Raw genomic sequence first — 13,104 nt, forward strand, 5'->3', positions numbered from 1 at the left:
ATGGTCCCTAACCCATAGGCTACAAGCTCCAATTGTGCTTGTCTCCCCCAGGTTCTCTCTAGATGAGGACATCTCGATTCCTCTAAGGGGGAGAGGATGTAACATTTGTGAAAAATGCGGGATCTAGAGCATGGCAAAACCGGAAGCTATGGAGTTTGAAGAAATAAGTGTAGACTCATGATGGAAAGGACACTGTTTGTTACACAAGTGAATTAGGTTCCAAGATTGAGACTTGGACTCATAAACACAATCTTGTGTATGTGGACAATGACATTGACACTTTACTGAAATGAAAAGAGTACTATCATTGCATTAAGAAAGGAAGCAAGTACAATGCTTTATAGGAAAGTAGGAAACTGCAGTAGGTACCATTGTGCATATGGGATAAGTTAGCCTGCATGTCCTTGACCCTGAGACTCCATACAAAGAGGCTGTTTGAGTGTGATTGCTGATTCTCAACACCCCTCCTCAATCACAACTAGGAAAGGCACAAAGTGTGTAGAGGCTGTAATGAGAACCACCTGCAAAGTGTGGGCATACCACAGACATGGCAAAACACCAGAGGCTGTTGCAGAAAAAGCTAAGTGTGGGTACCATAAACATGGTGGACATCCAGAGGCTGTAACAGGGGCCTCACAAAGTGTACAGGGACTGTAATGCCAAGTTACATAAGGAGTTTACAAAGCTTATGGCAGGAAACATTAGGGCAAGGAAAATACAAGGCTATTAAAACAGTCTATCAGAATTATGAGAGTACAAGGACTGATGAGTCTTGTCCTTTCGATCCTGGTGGTCTTCATCTTCATCTTCTTCCTTTGCTTCATTTTCTTCTTCTTCTTTGACTGCGACTAGATAGGCCTTTTGGGATCTCTTTCTTGCGTGGCAGAACTTCTCGGTGTGTCCGGTCCTTTTGCAGAAGTCACAGAAGAGCTGATCCTTCTTGCCTTTGTACCTGTTGCCAACATATAATGCATGCTCATCTCTAGAGGTACTTGGTTCTTCTTTAGTTTTTAGCTTCTTTTCTTCTTCTAACAGTGATGCCTGGATATCAACAAGTTCAGGATTTGGCATGTTGATTAAAGTTGTTGATACATTATTATATTCAGGAGGCAAGCTCTTAAGTAGAACACTGATACAAACATCTTCATCCATTTTAATGTTGATTCCTACAAGTTGGGTTAGGAGTCCTTCCATGTAATTAAGATGTGTGGCAAGTGATGTGCTTGACTTCATTTCAAGCCTGAAGAACTCAATCAGGAGACCATACTTTGATGATTTAGATTGTGCACCGAACAGGGTGTCAAGTCTTTTCCATGTATCCTGTGAGGTCTCACAGTTATCCACATGATGGATATAACTGTCGTATAGCTCCAGTTTGATAATGGCCTAAGCTCTGTCATCATTCTTTTGCCAAGTAGTTGCAAGGTCCGCGTCCCGAGGTTTCTTCTCTTTGCCATTTGTGATGGCCCAGAGACCCTTCTTCATCAGGATGAGCTTGATGCGGGTTTGCCAAGTGTGGAATCCGACTCCTTTGAATCGAGCATTTGGAGAGTCTTTGCCCATGTTAGATTTACGGGAACAGTAGCAAATCAACTTCAGACTTTATTAGATTTGAGCAACAGAAGAATTGATTGAGAGACACAAGTGCTAAAAAGCACTAACTGAGTGTCAATGAATACCAAATCTGCAAAAGTCTTTTTACTCCAAGTAACTTTACTGAAATGAAAAGAGTACTATCATTGCATTAAGAAAGGAAGCAAGTACAATGCTTTATAGGAAAGTAGGAAACTGCAGTAGGCACCATTGTGCATATGGGATAAGTTAGCCTGCATGTCCTTGACCCTGAGACTCCATACAAAGAGGCTGTTTGAGTGTGATTGCTGATTCTCAACAACATTCCCCCCCTTGGGCCTCCCCCATGAGAAACCCCCCCCCCCCCCCTTAGCGAAGTTTTTTTCAAAAAATTTTAATTTTTTAAATCTTTTTTCCTCCATCTCTCTCCCCCTTCCGTCTGCATGGTGGGGAGAGAGAGAGAGAGGGTGAGTAATGGGGGAAAGGGGCAATGCATCCCTAGGTGGGTGGCGCAGACAGTCGACCCCTTCCCCCAACCTTATAAAGGGGAGAAGCTCCCCCCCTCCCGGTCAACTGTCAGAGCGCCCCCCCCCTCTGCGTCATCCTCCTCCCTACAGCAGTAGCAGCGGCCCTAGGCTATGACGGCAGTAGCACCCTCCCCACCCCCACCCCCACCCCCCGGCGGACAGCGCTTGGACATGAGGAAGAAGGAGAAGAAGAGGGAGAAGAGAAGGAGAAGAGAAGAGAGAGAGAAGAAGAGGAAGAGGAGAAGGAAAGGAGAAGAGAAGAGAGAGAAGAAGGGGAAGAGGAGAGGGAGAGAAGAAGAGAAGGAGAGAGAGAAGAGGAAGAGGAGAGGAAGAGAAGAGAGGGGAGGGGAGGAAGAGGAGAGAGAGAGAAGAAGAAGACCATAAGAAGAAGGAGAAGAGAAGAGAGAGAGAAGAAGAGGAAGAGGAGAGGGAGAGAAGAAGAGAAGGAGAGAGAGAAGAGGAAGAGGAGAGGAAGAGAAGAGAGGGAAGGAGAAGACAAGAAGAAGAAGGAGAGGAGAAGAAGAAGGAGAGGAGAAAGAGAAGGAGAGGAAGAAGAGAAGAAGAAAAAGAGAAATAAGAGGGAGAGAAGAGAGAGTAGGAGAAGAAGAAGACAAGAAGAAGAAGGAGAGGAGAAATAGAAGGAGAGGAAGAAGAGAAGAAGAAAAAGAGAAATAAGAGGGAGAGAAGAGAGAGTAGGAGAAGAAGAAGACAAGAAGAAGAAGGAGAGGAGAAATAGAAGGAGAGGAAGAAGAGAAGAAGAAGAAGAGAGAGAAGAGGGAGAGCAGAGAAGAAGGAGATGAAAAGAAGAAGAAGAAGAAGAAGGAGAAGAGGAGAGAGAGAGAAGAAGAGGAAGAAGAAGAGAGAGAAGAGGAAGAGATGCTCTCAAAGAAGGGACTCACTCTCACGGATACAGTCAGTGCCACCATTGCATGCTTCCTAGGCAGAGAGAGAACGAGAAAGAAAAGGAAGGTTCTAGAACCTTCTAAGGGCTATAGAGTTCCTTGCAACGTTCACACCTTGAGGAGGGAGGACGAGAGCTCATCCGACACAATCGAAGTACACGTGTGGGAGCTGCAGAAGGGGAAAAGAAGCAGACTGAATCAAGTGGAACTGTTAATGTCTCAAGCACTTGCAGATCAAAATCTCGTTTTCCTAAGACCGGGGTTTTACGGTAAATTATAAGTTCATAAATATAGTTTAAATGCATTAGAACATGGGAGGAAAATTGTGAATCTGCATGATGGGCAATACAGTAAGAAAGGATATGATCGTACCTAAGAAAATAAGCTTCATTGCTTAAGACTTTAGAATTCTTAATCATAATGACATCCCTTTTACAATCTTTGAAATTTTGCATGTTAGGTAGGATTTTCCTAGAAAGTGTTCATGATAGACGGGACTTCCTAGAGAATGTTCATGAATATAAAGCATTGAGCGCGTGCGTTAAGCTAAGCTCGAAGAACTCATGAAGCTTATTTCATGAATGGAAGTAATCACTGAAGTATTGCGGATGTCCTACATTCAAAGGAGATATGCTGGAATCATAACATTTGGATAAAACTAAAATGAAGGGAAGGTTTCATTACCTCACATTGCATTAATTTTAATCTTAAATTGTGTTAAGTTAAACACCAATGATCTTGTAGATAAAGGTATTGGGACCTAGAGTCCTCGTTGGTTCTCAAAAGTAGAGTGATGTCTCTTCTTGCAACAAGGGAATAATCGTTAATAAGATCTGTTGCAATTCGTAACAAGAAGCTTAGAAAAATTGCCATGCATCATCGAAAACCTACCTAGGGAGCCAAGTCATGAGATGAATCTACCTCCTAACTAGCATGGAATACCAAGGTACTCAATCTACTAGGCTTCACCTTGTGAGGTGCATAGGTAAATAAACTTGTCAAGTCCCTAGACCATGAGAGAAGGCACTACTTCCAATTCAGAACAATGACACTTGAATTATCATATGGGTAGCTACAATGTATTCCGAGGAAAATACAAACTTGTCTTGCATTGACAAGTTGAGCAGAGACAAAGCCTCTAAGTCTTAAAGAAATCTAACTCAAATACCTACCAAGAGAGGAAAGTTCCCAAGGGGGAGAGTAAATAAGAGTGTTCACTCATCATAGACCCTTATGGTGCATCTCAAGGAGGAGTAAGCTATATTCTCAAAAGTAATACAATAACTGTTGGTTCCAATACTTGGATGATAGCCTTTGGATGCTTGAAGTAATGTTCTAGATGAAAGTAAAGGGAATAAATTGTATCTTGGGAAGAGTACAGTGGTTGTTACCTCAATTGCTTGGTTTTTGCCTTTGGGATGCCTGGTTTATTGTGGAAGCCATGTTATAAGTTTATGTGAGGGAGTAAGTTGTGGGAAAAGGATGGATTGAGCAAGTTATCACTGATATGGAAATGGACATTTTTTTTCTAAGTAAATGAAGTTAGGCTGGTTGTTTCAGCTGTGGTTGATTTCCTAAAGGAATAATTAAGGAAGGATGGCTCTAGCTACCCCCCGCTAACCGCCAAACCCTAACCAAGGGGGTTGTGAATCTGCGCGAGGAATGTGGACCGAACCCGCCGCGAGAGGTCTATCCATGGAAATTACTTGGCGTAGGAGGACGCTTGGGTGCCAGTGGGGGCTCTGGCTGTAAATCCCAATGCCTCCGGGCCCTACACAAGTGTTCTACGTGACTAGAGATGGGATCTCGAGGCCTTGATACTAGTTATAAGGCGAAATCTTGGAAGGATAAACTATCGGGTTTTATTGTCGGAAGACGGAAGGATTTTTCTGCGAAGGTAGAAAGGAGCACTTAATTTCTCCTGTATGGCAGGAGACGCACATTAATCCTAACATAAGTTAAGGAAGTGTTTGATCTTGTTTTAACTTGTCTTCGTGTCTGTGGCCTAAATTACGTAAAGGAACCTGTGACTAATGGGTTAATTAAGGAAGCTGCTTTTATGTGTCAAGCATAACGTGCCCCGAGGGAAGCGTGGTGGATGTGACCAATGGGTCTATCCTACGTAAGGGTGGTGTCGGTTAGTGGAGAGCTTTCCTCAAAGGAAATGTTAACAAGAAATGTTAGGAAAAGTCAAACGATGACCTTAGACAATGTTGGTTAGAATCCTGATTCATACCCTTCTAGGGGATCGGAATGGGACTATGCCCTACAGGCAGAGAGGTCGAGCGATGCATCCCTCTCGCTTCCTATTCTCTTTGAACCAAGTGCGGTATTAGTCTGCTTGGGTCGAGTTGTATCTACGCAAAGTTGAGCTGCTGTAGACCAATGCTAGAAGGCTGTTAGGAAGACTCGACTGCTAGGAACCTGGACTTCAAGTTGATCCTAGTGGGAAGGGCCGAATAAGTTCCGTTGCGGGGCAGACTCGAGAGACCCTGGTTGGCAAACCCCGTGTCATTCCTTGGGAGTGTCGGGCGGCGTCTTCTAGATTGATCTCTCGATGGGCTACTAAGATGTGTCCCGCAAATTGAGGGGCGGGCACGTTACAAATCAAGCCTTCCAATGCTCAAGAGTGATCAAGAATTATGATCCATCAGAAGAGAAGGGTTGTGTCCCACCTTTTTATACATATTTACTCTATTTCTCACAGCCGAGAATGGACTTCCATTTTTGTCAATGCATGAGAAGAGTGGTACTTACATGTCAAGTAGAGTCCTCTTCAGTCACTTGTGATTGCATGGCTTGGCCTCCTCCATGTGTGGTAGTTCTATGAGCTCCTTCCACCTCTCTCAGTTTGTGTCCTGTTTCAGCCTGTCCCAACCTGTAAAATGCGGCAAAAGAAGCAGGCTTTATCTTGCACTTCATGAAGGTCATGACTAAGTCATATAGGCAAGGGTTACACCATATACAATGTCTTATTCTTATCCAATTTAATCAACTTTAACCTCTTTGTGAATATTCTTATCAAAACACTTGTAAACTTTGAATGTCATGGTTGCACAAGCATATCATATGCTTCATGAAAACATAGCCTATGGTACTTTGCTAAGTCACTTGAATTATCATGTGTACTAACACCATGTCATAAACTAGTAGACTTAGGTGTTTAAGATTTATTGCACAAGGCAAGTCTTTATGTAGTATGTCTAGGATACAGGTGACTAAGTGATACATGCAAAGGATAAAAGTTTGATTTTTTAACCATGGGCAAGGAATCCCATGACAACGTAGCAAATACTAACCTCCCCTTTAGGGGAAAACTCTCTTCGGAAGGCTGCAAAGAATAAGTCAATTGTAGTTATGGTTCTAGCCTCTAGGTTGTGATACCATACTGTAGCTTGTCCTTTCAGAGTCATATTAAAAAACATTATCAAGTGTTCTTCATCTTGGATTTGATAGTTGAACATTAACTTTTGGAATTCATAATATGAAGTTTCGTATATCTTTCTCTACTAACCCATTAAAAATGGGTAAAGGAAATCCTAAGGATGGCAATTTCAACATTTCTACTGGGATTGCAATGGGTTGCACCATGGTAACAACCAAATTTGCTAAAGGAGTTTGAACAATGGGAACTATCACTCCACTCGAAGTGGATTGACTGATTGGAAGAGGAGAAGTACTAGAATTTCCTCCCTCTAACAGACTATGCATGGGGCTAGGGTTACTAAGACCAGCTCCTTTGTAGGGATATTGAACCACTTCTTTGCCAAGAATATCTTCTAATAATTTTGGCCCGTCATCTAGCCTATTCAACTCTTTCTTGCTTCTAAAGCTTGGCTTGACTGTCTTTTAAATCTGTCTCATTGCCTTTTGGCATATACTAATAAACTTGTCCCTATTGACCAAGATTCGAAAATTGCCACTTATTAGCGGCTCCTGGCAAACACACCACTTGTTGGGACCTAAAACGGGCTTGATACTCGCTCTATGGTGGCACTAGTCGGGCCTCTACTACACACCTCAAACCACCCCACATGACCTCGTGGCTAGGAGCATCTAAGAACTTTGCATTTGTATGGTGAATAATTCTTTCCTCATACTCCTGAGAGGGAGTCACTAAACATATTCGTACTATACAACACGTAAGTACACACAAAGGGAGTGTTCCTCGGCTGATTATCGCATCTCTATTACAACTCTCCTACACCTCGAGGATTGGTCCCAAGATGCAGCGTGAACATAGAACACATTTGAAACATAGTCCACTCTTTCAATCAATCAATCCAAGAGATAATAGATAAACCTCACTAAGCAACCCACAAGGAACTGAATATCTATCCTTGCAGTTTAGGGTGCCACACACACTCCACACAGGTCATCATACATAAATCAAGTGCCATGCATCCAGGATGATACCATACGGTGCGTGCAATGCAATTGTATATGACTACTGTTCTCAAACAACTTTTGTCATTAACAACTATCATTGTGAAGGTGCGAAGACAGTTCTTTTCATGCTTTTCTTCTAAATCAAAGAGCACTTTGTCGCTTAGAGCTAGTATCAAACTTTCTCCTGCATCATAAAACATTAGAATTCAATGTATTATAAGCACTTAGTAACCCTCTTCTCCCTACCGCTTAAGATTATGCATTCTCATTGGTAGGTTTAAATCAGTTTTTTTAATTAAACCAAAGCCATAAAACCCCACTCTAACATAGAGATAGGACTGAACTGAGGCTAAATCTTGTGCTTCAACTCTACCATACATTCACAAATACAAACCTTATTTTTTTAATTTTTTGGATGTGGAAAAATTATTGTTATTATTATTATTATTATTACTATTTATTTATTGGTAGATATGAATATTTTCTAGTTTATTGATTAAGAATTATTGATCTTAGTGAGAATGATTTTCCTATCATATTTCAACCCATACAAATACTATACGCACAACAAAACCCAAAAAACCACATATTTTTCTTAAAACTGCAATGTTGTGGGTTTTGCGTGTTTAGCATAAAATTATTAGATGAATGATTTTTCTTTATTTCTTTAACATTGTTGATTAGTCAGAGCATTGGCAACCAAATACAATCATTTCCAACCAAAATTTATCATAAAACAATGAAATCCACGACTTACTCATAAAACCACGCCTTATGATGTATGTATTTTACAATTGGAGGTGCGCTGACAATCCATCCAACCTCAATCTATGCTTCTTTATGCTCCCACATCATTGCACGATCAAAATCTTTCATCTCAGCCCACTCCCTTCTCTCATACATTAATCCATAAGAACACACAACAAGAGGACAAAGGAAGTTTAAAATTAGATCTCTTCATAGAATGCATCATTTCTACTCATTCCTGCGGCGACAGATGGCGAAGAAATTGAAGATCTCATAGCCCAAAGCATTCCCTCTAATTCAGTCGATTAGAAAATTATTTTTAAAAATGCCATTTTTGGAGGTGCCAAGAAAAACGAGACCCCCTCCCTCATGCTTCATGAATTGTGACTCTTCAATTCTCTTAAGCTTAAATAATCTTAAGCTTTAAAATTTAAAAAAATAGTTCATTTTCTTATCTTAGAAAAAGTGGTTTTTTGTCAAATAGAGGCCCAAACAAACTCAGATTCCAGAATAGACTAGGCGATTGGCTTCATGACATCAAAATCTATAAAGCTAGCCTACGTCATGCACTTTCTAGCTCCCAAATCACATAGTGCTTTATAATGCCAAACCTTGCAAGGATTAAATGAAGGGTCAATGGGCTTCGATTGACAAACGAAGACTTGCATTGGGTTCATGGCATCGAACTCCATCTAGAAAACTCTAGGTCATCAATCCACAACCATTTCATTTTGCATGAAAATTTGATCTTTTATGCCTCCTGGGCCACTTTCTACTTCAAAATGGGCTCTAAAAATCCACCTAAGCATTGAAAGGGTAAGTCATTGAGTTAGACTATTGTCTATTCCCCTATCATCTCTATTGGTGCCCTTGAGCATGTGGGGCTCAATGATGGTGTAAAACCTGCAATTTACTATTCAAAAACCTACAAATTCCAAATTCAATTGATACATGATTGTTATTAACCCAATAGAGCAAAAATCTATCATGGTGGGCCCCTAAACTAGCCTCCCAGTGTCCCGAAAAGGCTCGGAATGGATATGCAATTGGGTATCCAATCATCCCTATGCTCAAAAAATTTGTAGATAATTTTTTAAATACATGTGCATACCATTTCTCTTTGTAAACTTAAGCCATAATCTCCTAGACTATGCACATTCAACACTTGTAAGAGAGCGAATCAATATTGTGGAAGAATATACTTGCTTGTTGTAAAACCCTTTGGGTCCTTGTGGTTGGATACATCTAAAACTTAGAAGAAGTTAGGTGTTTGACCTAATTTGGCTGAAATTTTTATTACTAAATCAAATCCCCTATGGGAAAAATCAATCATGGTAGTCACTTTCTATAGCTAATCACACACTATTTGTTAACTAGTTGCCATACAACTTAGCTCAAAACTATGCTAATATCATAAAATCAAGACTTCACAAAATTTTATAAAATTTAATATAAATGATTAAAATTTTGTAGCAATCAATAGTTTCATGCCCAAATAAAACAAATCTTTCATACAATAGCCCACTAGCACTACTGATGATGACTAGCTATGACAACTAGCTACTCATAGTTACACCGGTTCCCATGACTTGTTACAATCAAGCTATTGAAATTTTAACTTTTTTAAATGATTTTCTAATTATGAATAGTGATATTTCAGCAACACAAATTTAGAACTTATGCATGACATCTCTTCAAGTACACTGCCTTTAAACGCCATTGTTGACTAGCTTCCCATGAATCACTTAGCCCCCAATTATCAAAATTTCAAAAAACTCATCAACTTCTCAAAATATTATCAATGAAATCATATCATAGCACATGTAATTCATAATCCAATCACATTTCTCAGTTACACTCTCTTAATGCAAGATTTATCGATGATCGTACGTGGTTCTCATGCATACATTTGAAAAAACCACTTAAAACCACAATTTTCATTGCACAATTAGCCCTTCAATGCTAGAATTAGACCTATTTTATAATATAAAAAAGATTAGTGGACAAGATTTAAACATGTATCTATGTGTAGGCTTTTCACAGTATGCACACTTGATTGCAACTAGCTAGTTGCTGCCTCATGCTTTACCCATGACATGATTATGATTTTTCATTAAAAAATGGAAAAAATAAGAGAATAATAGACTAGGACTAGTATTTTTCTTTGCTTTTCAGCTAGTTGCCACCCCTAGGAAGACAAGGCATCGGCCCCAGGTCTTGTCTCATCCCCACGAACCTACCAGGCCTTCGCAAGGCGATAAACAATAGCTTAAGGATTTTTCTTTTTTTCCTTTTCTATTTTTATAGGGGGTTAAAAGCCCTTTTTACACACCCCCGTATATTCATATATTGTCTTTCAGATCTTTAGGGTTTTGTCTCTTTCCATCATTATTTTCGTAGGCTTCTCTAACTGCCTCACAACTAATAGGAACTCCTAGAACGGCCACCTAGCAGGTCAGCAGAACAGTGTCACTAGAACTCCCATCTAAAATAGGTCTTTCAATGCCTGGCAATGCCTTGCAGGAGGCAATGACTACTCAGACCTCCCTCAAACATACCTAACCTAAACCTGGGACTTCATGCCGCAAGTGCCGGTCCCCAACAAACAAAAGAAAGTAACCCTTACACGCACATATATTAGTAATTGCTTAAGGGAAAAAAACTAGAAAATGGGACAAAACCACCTGGAATGGCCACAAGAATCTTCTTCGCAGCAAAGGCTCCCTTTAGCGACCTCGTCAACCTGTATGGTGCAATCACTACAACAACAAAGCATCAAACGTACCTTCACTAAATAGAGATAGGGCCCTCTTGGCCTTAAAAAAAGCACACTTCACTGCAAACTAACGGGCCCTCTTGGCCTAAAGAAATAGATTATTAAAACCTAGAAACAACTGGCCCTCTTGGCCTAAAGAAATCAGACATTAACTACTTAAAGCAATTGGCCCTCTTGGCCTAACGGAATCAAACAAAATAGCTCATAGAAATCCCTCCTTGAAAGAAGGCAGATATATGCAAATACGCTCCATTCCAAGGAGAAAAATAGGGCTCACATCCCTAAACTAAATGCATCAAATTATGGCCCATACCTCCTGCATATATAGCAAGAGGCGTATGCACAGCATGTCTTCGGATCAACCTGTGGGTCCAAGATAATAACAATAGATGGGCCTCGGCTACTCTTTGCATTACCCATATCAACCATCTCCTACCATATAACGCGTGGTCTAATAACATTCCCCACAAGCAACCAGGTCTTGTCTCATTATCAATAGCAATATTCAAACTAGGACCACAGTTGAAAAAGAGGTCCTCTTCATAAGCAAAATTAGCTAAGGAATCCACAAACTGATTCTAATAACGTGGAATCAGCTGAAGAGATATTCTCTCAAATTCATCAAGTAGGGTTATAGCAGTGCGATGATACATACGAAAGGAGAGGATTCCGGACTGTGTATGTCCCATTGAGTTGATTTAAGATCAGCTGGGAATTAACCACCTAATGCCACCTTTCTTGGCAATATTCAATCCCATAATAATGGCTTTATACTCCGCCATGTTGTTAGTAGATCCTACCCCAAGGTAAACAGCTAATTTCATTGTAACTTTACGTGTCGGGGATCTCGGATAACTACTCCAATACTTCCTTTTCTATTAGGGCCCCTGGACACTCCATCAAAGTATAATGTTAATGTCCATAATGGTTTTACACAGCCAACCATCAAGAACTCCCATATTCATAATTATGATGGACTCACGGCTCCATTGCACCTTTGTCATTAAACTCAATAGGGATGCTTGTCAAGATTTGTAAGCAGTGATAGCAGAAAACTTTAATTTCCCACACAAAGGTATCGTCTTCTTTCTCAATCACTTTATATCCCTTGTTTCACCAGATAAGCCTCCCCTGATTATATCTTTGCTCAAGATATGGGTGCTCCAAATAAGCAATTAACTGCCCCATCAACCAATTTAAGCTCTCCTGCGTAGGTCTCAAATCAACCCCAGCATAAACCTGCAATGCATTTAGCGCGTTAGCATATTTAGAAATAATAAGGTTTAATATTATTAAGATTAACCTTATTCTTAAATTCCACCCTTGTAGATCAGCTAATAGAACTGTGGACTTATTTTTACCTATCCAAACTATCTTGTAAGGGCCATCCCATCGAGGTTCCAAGTTTCCTGGAAATAGCTCCCTACGTGTATCGTAATATAGAGCTAACTGTCCCTTTTTAAAAGTATATTTCTTCGCTTTCAGATCATGCAATCGTTTCATCCGACGTCTAACTACCTCCTGGTCCAACAAACTCTGCAATTTGAGCTCATCTAAGTGGGCTGTAGTCGTAAACCGCTCAAATAGGGCATCTTCATCACCCAAAGAATGATTGATTGCAAATCTTATGGTCGGCAACTCAATTTCTAAGGGCAAGACACACTCCTCCCCACAAACTAATTTGAATGGGGTGTGGCCAGTGGCTTGTTTAAATGTCGTATTATATGCCCAAATTGCCACATATAATTTTGTATCCCAGTCCCGCTTCTTTTCGGAGACTATCTTGGATAGAATACCCACAAGCTACTTATTGGTACTTTCGACTTGTCCATTTGCTTACAGATTATAAGGGGTCATCTTGTTATGCTTGATTTTCCAAGCTTCAGTCATACATTTAATCATTTTATTTAAAAAGTGAGTTCCATGGTCCGATACTATTTCTTTTGGCGGACCAAAACGGCAGATGATTTGCTCAAGTAGGAAACTGGTAGTCTCTTTTGCATTGTCTTGCCTCGTCACCCGTGCTTCTGATCATTTTGTAAAATAATTAGTTGCTACTATAATGTATCTTTTTTGAGTAGTAGACAACGGGGTAATAGGACCCACAAAGTCAATGCCCCACTTCTTAAATGGAAGGATAGCCATGATTGGTGTAATTGGACGCTTTCTATTCTCTCTGCTATCATGTCTT

The sequence above is a fragment of the Lygodium microphyllum genome, chromosome 1 (genome assembly GCF_053477565.2).
Source record: "Lygodium microphyllum isolate KBCC chromosome 1, Lygodium_microphyllum_v1.1.10, whole genome shotgun sequence".
NCBI lineage: Eukaryota > Viridiplantae > Streptophyta > Polypodiopsida > Schizaeales > Lygodiaceae > Lygodium > Lygodium microphyllum.